This window comes from Lampris incognitus, chromosome 16 (assembly GCF_029633865.1).
Source record: "Lampris incognitus isolate fLamInc1 chromosome 16, fLamInc1.hap2, whole genome shotgun sequence".
In the NCBI taxonomy this organism is placed as follows: domain Eukaryota; kingdom Metazoa; phylum Chordata; class Actinopteri; order Lampriformes; family Lampridae; genus Lampris; species Lampris incognitus.
In genome coordinates, this window is record NC_079226.1 from 31,219,656 (window position 1) to 31,226,873 (window position 7,218).

Consider the following 7,218-nt stretch of genomic DNA (forward strand, 5'->3'; position numbering starts at 1 on the left):
CCAATAACTGCTGGGATAGGCTCTAGCATCCCCGCAACCGTGAGAGCAGGATAAGCAGTTTGGATAATGAATGAATCTTGACTATATGCATTATCTTATCCTGTTGTGTAAGGCACCTTGTAATGCTTTAACGGTTTTCTTACTTGGATTATTGAGCATGCATCAAGACACCTTGTAATGCTGTTCAGAAAGGTGCAATATAAATAAAGTTTATTATTCTTATTATTAAATTTCATTTATATAAAAAAGGTAGAATTAACACGGATACTCAGGTACATATTGAACAACAAGCCCCATACACAGCAAAAACAAACATACAGACCTTCCCTTTTTCCAAAATTAAGAACAAGTAATTGGTTTGCTACAGTGCACAGAAGCTCTACATGTCCCCAAATAGAAACAAATTTTTCCAAGTTAGAAATCATTTTGTATGTTACCACCGACTTGGTCGGGCATCTCTACAGACACAATTGGCCGTGTCTGCTAGTGGGAAGCCAGTTGTGGGTATGTGTCCTGGTCACTGCAATAGCACCTCCTCTGGTCGGTCGGGGCGGTTGATTGGGGGGGGGGGACTGGGGGAATAGCATGAGCCTCCCATGCACTACGTCCCCCTGGTGAAACTCCTCATTGTCAGGTGAAAAGAAGCAGCTGGCGACTCCACATGTATCGGAGGAGGCATGTGGTAGTCTGCAGCCCTCCCAGAATCAGCAGAGGGGGTGGAGCAGCAACTGGGATGGCTCAGAAGAGTGGGATAATTGGCTGAATACAATTATGGAGAAAAAGGGGGGGGGTCCTCCAAAAAAAATTAAAAATCATTTTGTAATATGTGAACTCAGTTTTCACCCGAGCAGCCACTAGACCCCTGAACACAAGTGTAGCATCAGTGGACCCTGTGCCTTTCATTTTGTTTCTACTGTTAAGCTAAATACTCATTCTTGCCTGACCTATTAGAAAGTTAACCAAGGTGACACTTCTGCACCATGTTGCCGTGTACCTAGGACCAAAGACAAACAGGCAGCCTTCCAAAACTTCTAAACCTCTGCGTCACCGCTGCAGCACAGAGAAAAGAGGGCTCATTCTAGGACAGCTGAGCCAAATGTGTTGCAGAGTTTCTTCATCATTACAGAAAAAACAGTGACTCCCTGCTCTAGGATCTATGTGTGCCACATGTCTGTTCTAGCCACAGCCCCATGTACCACCCTCCACTGTAGATCCGCAGTGTGTTTCTCTATGGGGGGTTTATACAGGGACGTCCAGCTGCCTTTGGGAGATGTACCTGGTGTTAACACACCCAACCACCTCAATAACTGTACACCGGCTAGTGATGTGCTGTTGAGAACCTTTACGGTGACTGCATACAAGGCCTTTGATTTTCTTGAGAAGTCATGTAGTTCTGGTGTTTTAAAAGACAGAAGGGCCCAGTTTACTTCCTTCTGCTCTTCCACTGCAGCACGGGTGGACAAAGATGGAAAACCAGGCCACATAACTGGCTGATCCTCTCCACACTCTGCTCCTTGTGCCTCTCTGAAGAAACCAGGAAGTGCACTGATCACTTCCTCAAACAACCTCTCCATTACATGAAGAGATTTAAAACCAGTCTTTTGGCTCAAAATGGCAGCCATTTTCCACTGTCCTCCTGATCTGAGATACACTATCTTAGTAAGTCCAGCTCTTGTGAGGGATCTCCATACACTGACGGAGCTGAGCATCCCGCAGTGTATCAGTGGGTTATAGAATAGGGGTTCCTCCCCTACACTGCTAAGATCTGGAGCAGTATCTCTTGGTGTTTAAGACTGTTCCCCAAGCTCAGGGGGCAGCCTGATAGAAAGGTGTTGTAGTAAACTCCATGCCAGATAGTTCCAGAAGGAACAAGTGCTTGTCATAATTTGGGTTCATAATCCTACAAAGCAACACAGATGCTGTTTCACTCCAAACCTGTCATTTATGATATAATAGTTGCTGCACAGTTTGAAGGCGAAAAGCTGTGGTATGACTGCAGAGGTCAATCAGGCCCTGGCCACCTTCTAACACTGGTAGGAACAATACAGCAGATTTAGTCCAGTGAAAGCCTCCCCAGAAGAAGGTCACCACCTTTTCTGTACTTCTCTTATGAGCATGTCTGGAGGTTCTACAACTGTAAACCGGTGCCAGAACATCGAGGCAATCAAGTTATTAACGATCAAGACTCTCCCCCTATAGGGCAACTGAGGCTGGGTCCAAGTCCATCTAGACAATCAGGCACTGATCTTTTCAACTAAACCCTCCCAGTTTTTGCTCAGAAAGTGGTCACTGCCTAGAAAGACACCTAAGCATTTCATCCCTTCAGTGTTCCACTACAGCCCAGCTAGTAATGTTGGCTTCTCATTATTGTTCCAATCCCCCAGTAATAAACCCTCAGATTTTGACCAATTTACTTTTTTTTGGTGGATTCCCCCCCCCCTTTTCTCCCCAATTGTACCCAGCCAATTACCCCACTCTTCGGAGCCATCCCAGTTGCTGCTCCACCCCCTCTGCTGATCAAGGGAGGGCTGAAGACTACCACATGTTTCTTCCGATACATGTGGAGTCGCCAGCCGCTTCTTTTCACCTGACAGTGAGGAGATTCACTAGATTCACTAGCGCGTGGGAGGGTCACGCTATTCCCCCCAGTTCCCCCTCCTCCCCCCAAGCAGGCGGCCCGACCAACCAGAGGAGGCGCTAGTGCAGCGACCAAGACACATACCCACATCCGGCATCCCACTAGGAAACATGGCCAATTGTGTCCGTAGGGATGCTCGACCAAGCCAGAGGTAACATGGGGATTCGAACCGGTGATCCCCATGGTGGTAGGCAACAGAATAAACTGTCACGCCACCCGGATGCCCCTGACCAATTGACTTGTGCGGAAGAAGCTTGTTCGTATAAGGCCAATTTCTGCTTAAGAATTTTAACATCATTTTGACTCGTTATGAAAACTGTGTCATTGTCAGCATATGCTGACAAACTAAATGAGTTAGTGATGTTTTCTGAAAAGGTTAGCCATGAGAGACCCTGCCTGAGCTGATTTAAAAGAGGCTTGATGGCCAGGGAATACAGCATTCTAGATAAGAGACAACCCTGTCTTATACCTCTCTGAACAGAAACAGGTCAACTGAGTCCACCGCTTACCTTTAACAGAACACTGGCTACAGAATACAACAACTTGATCCATGAAACAAAATTTTCTCCAAAACCAAAACCTTCAAGTGTTTTAAATAAATAACAATGATCAACCCTATCGAAAGCCTTCTCTTGATCTATCTCAGAAGGCCTATGTCCAGCTCCTGGAGCTTAGACATATCAACAATATCCTGTATCAGAAACAAATTATCCTTGATTGTACGTTCAGAAACACAGTACGTCTGGCTATAATGTACAACAGTATCCATACCCTCTTTGAGTCTATTTGAAAGACATTTTGCAATTATTTTATAGTCTGTACATAACCTCCTGTAAAACTCTGAAGGAAGTCCATCAACTCCAGAGGCTTTGTCACAGCTGAGCTACTGAACTGGTGCAGACATCTCATCAAAGGAGATGGGGGACTCCAGCAAGTCTACCCGTGTTTCACCCAGCTGAGGCAGCCTCTCCAGTATCTCCTCCACACAGTCAAAGTCACAGTTCTCCGCACTGACCAGACCAATGTAGAAGTCTATGGCCAGCTTCCTCATCTCTGATGGATCGGTTGTTATTGCCCCATTTGGAATCTTGAGATGCATCATCACTTTATTTTTCTAATTTTTCTTTCAAGCTTAAAGAAAAAATAAGTAGGAGCATCTACATCTTTGATGGTAGAGATTCGAGTTCTGATTACAGCACCCATTGCTTTCTCATGTAAAAACCTACCTAGAGCCTTCCTCCTACTCTCCTGGGTCCTGCTATTGCCATCATCCCCAATAATCACTTCATCTTCCAATATCTTAATTTCTTTCCCTAATTCTTCAAAGCAGATTTTCTCTATAGCTAATGTGTTTTATGTATTGCTGACAGAAAATCCTAATTTGTGTTTTTCCTACCTCCCACCACCGAGCTAAGTTTTTTTAAATCTTTCTTTCCCAGCCTCCACTGACTCTAAAAGTTGGAGAAGAACTGACAGAAAGCTTTGTCATGTGTAAACCGTACATTTAAGTGACAGTATAGGGACAGTGTTGAAATTGTACTACTAAGGAAAAATCTGCCACTACTAAATAGTGATCTGAAAATCCAACAGTAGATATTGTGGACCTAATTGACCTGTTGTTATATGTTTGCTTTAGATAAATCCTATCCAACTTGGCTGCCTTCACACTACCATCGACAGCTTTCACCCATGTGTACTGCCTAACTGCTGGGTTAAGTTTCCTCCAAACATCCATGAGGTCATTTTCTGTGACCACACTGGACAGAAATGAAGCTGATGGTGGATGAGGCTCTCTTGAGTTTCTATCAACTGTAGGATGTGTATTCCAGTCTCCTCCCACTACTATTACTGAGCTACTATTGAACTGTTTAAATTGGTCATTCAGTTTGTTAAACAATCTCAAACGATCAGTGCCAAAATTATAAGCATACATGTTAAGAAAACAAAAGGTATATCTCAGATTGTTGCCTGAACTGCTTGGATTCTGGCCTGCTCCACTTCATATGCCAAAACATTTTGTTAAAAGGAGGCGCTGAGAGAAGAGAACAGCTCCACCCGCACTAAGGTTGGTACCATGGCTAAAAAAAACAAAACAGACCTGTCCACTCATTCCCCACTCTTCCTCATTGTCTACTGGGCTATGTGTCTCCTGTAAGAAGAGCATATCTATGTTTTAGCTCTACTCGGCTAAGCTACTATACCTCGCTTATCTTCATCCTGTGCTCTGTTATATTTAAACTTCATACCTGAAAACTTTACATAAAAAAAGAAAAGGAAGGAAACGAAGACAGTGAAACCTTTCCAAGAAGAAAACGCCTTTTGTGAATCACCTATTTTTAATTTTGTGCATTTTAAGGAGCCTTTCCTCGCTTTTCTTTCCTAAGTTTAGTCAGAATCTTCTTTGGATTAAACCTCTTCTGTTTACTAAACTCTTCATATCCAACCAGTTTTCTAATCTTCATAACTGAGTTAAAGCGCGGTCGCCTCACAGCAAGAAGGTCCTGGGTTCGAGCCCCGGGGTAGTCCAGCCTTGGTGGGTCACCCCGGGTCGTCCTCTGTGTGGAGTTTGCATGTTCTCCCTGTGTCTGCATGGGTTTCCTCGGGGGGCTCCGGTTTCCTCCCACAGTCCAAAGACATGTCAGTCAGGTGAATTGGCGGTACTAAATTGTCCCTAGGAATGAATGGGTGCGTGTGTGTGTGTGTCGGCCCTGTGATGGCCTGGCGGCCTGTCCAGGGTATCTCCCCGACTGCCGCCCAATGACTGCTGGAATAGGCTCCAGCAGTCATTATTGCCAGCAGGATACGCGGTTAAGACAATGGATGGATAACTGAGTTAACAAAACTGTCCACATTAGAGAAGAAATCTGTTATTTCCACAGACTGTGTGCCAAAAGTTTCATCAAGGAAATCATTAATCTCCTTTAATCAATATGACTGCTACGTATCCTGTGATACAATATCAGTAAATTGAGACTCAATTTTAATCCAGGTGTCGTCCCCAAATCTGAACCAATGGCTAGGTTGTGTCACTTGTGTCCCTGGATAGGACATCAGAGCCCTCTTTTCCATTTGCTCGATACACAAGTTGGCCACTATAGGTGAGACTGGGGAACCCATAGCACACCCATGCCTCTGCCTATACTATAGTACTGCCCCCTGTATGTGAAGTACATGGACTGAAGACACAGCTTCAGGAGAAGACACACTTGGTCAGTGTTAAGGGTGGTCCTATTACTAAGGGTGGGGTCATTTTGTAATTTCATGTGGACTACCTCCACTGCTTCATCAACAGGAATGCATGTGAAGAGAGACTTAACATCATAAGAGACCATTGTGTCATCCCCCTCCATAATGATTTCCCTCGCCTTATCCAAAAATCCATAGTGTTCTGAATGTGACGTTCATTACTGCCTACCAACGGGTTAAGAATAGATGCAAGAACACACCTGGGATGGCCTGGGGTTCGAACTCAGGACCTTCTTGCTGGGAGGCAACAGTGCTAACCACTGGGCCAGCATGCCGGCTCCTTAATTTGATGAATGACGAAACTTTTCTCCCAATAAACATCATGTCCCGATGAATCAGTTCAACTTCCCGTGATTTTCCCTTTGGCCTAGCTTAAACTAGGCCTACACAGCATTCATAGAGATGTGACAAGTTTATTGTCCAAAAAAAGTCTCAAAACGTGGAGAGAGAAAAATCTAGTCTTACAATACAAACCCTACCAGAATGAAAAGTCTGAATAATGAATAGGTGTGACACGGATGGCTTTGCATCAGATCAACTGAACAAAAGACTACTTATCGCTGTTATCATATTACCTTTTTACCTAACAACCATTTTTGTGGTGGAAGCAACCCGCCTGCTATCACACATTAACGCTAGTTGCATATTATGGCGATCCAGGTAAACATTCATAGAAAACAAATTTTTTTTTAAAAAAAACCTCTGTATGTGTGTGTGTCAAGTGTCTGTTTGTTCCGGATTCAGACGGCGACAGGTTGTCAGATGAGAATGTGATGTGATGCGTTAGAACTGAGAGGAGGGTGGTGTGTAGCCGAGTCGACATCAGAATCCCCATTTATCATTGTCGCCAAATCCGGAAACATGGGGGTAAATGCCTAATTTATTCCTACGACAGTGACAAATGTTGAACAGCTGTATTGTACACCAAATCGTTTTCAGCACCAGTTGCTGTCCACGATTCATATGTTTGGACTTTTTCAGACTACTGTGTAAATATGAGGGAATGGCACTCTGCAGGTAAATCAACATTTCACACCTGGTTTATGTATCTTTTTTGGGGGGGGGGGTTGACCACTATATATTTGTTGTACTCTGGCACTATGTCTACATAAATAAAAGGTGCCAGTCAAAGCATGTCGATTTCGAACTCGCACCTCGACCCCCGCATTAACCCTTCCAGTGGCTTTTGTGAGGCGTAGTCTATGTAAAATAGTTGAGGCATCGCTCGAGCGAGAATTTGCCGCGGCTCTTCCTACAAATGATGGTCGTCTTGCCCAATCACGACTGAGTTACAGGCTTGTCCCCGCCTATATTTGGCCCTTAGAAGTGGCTGG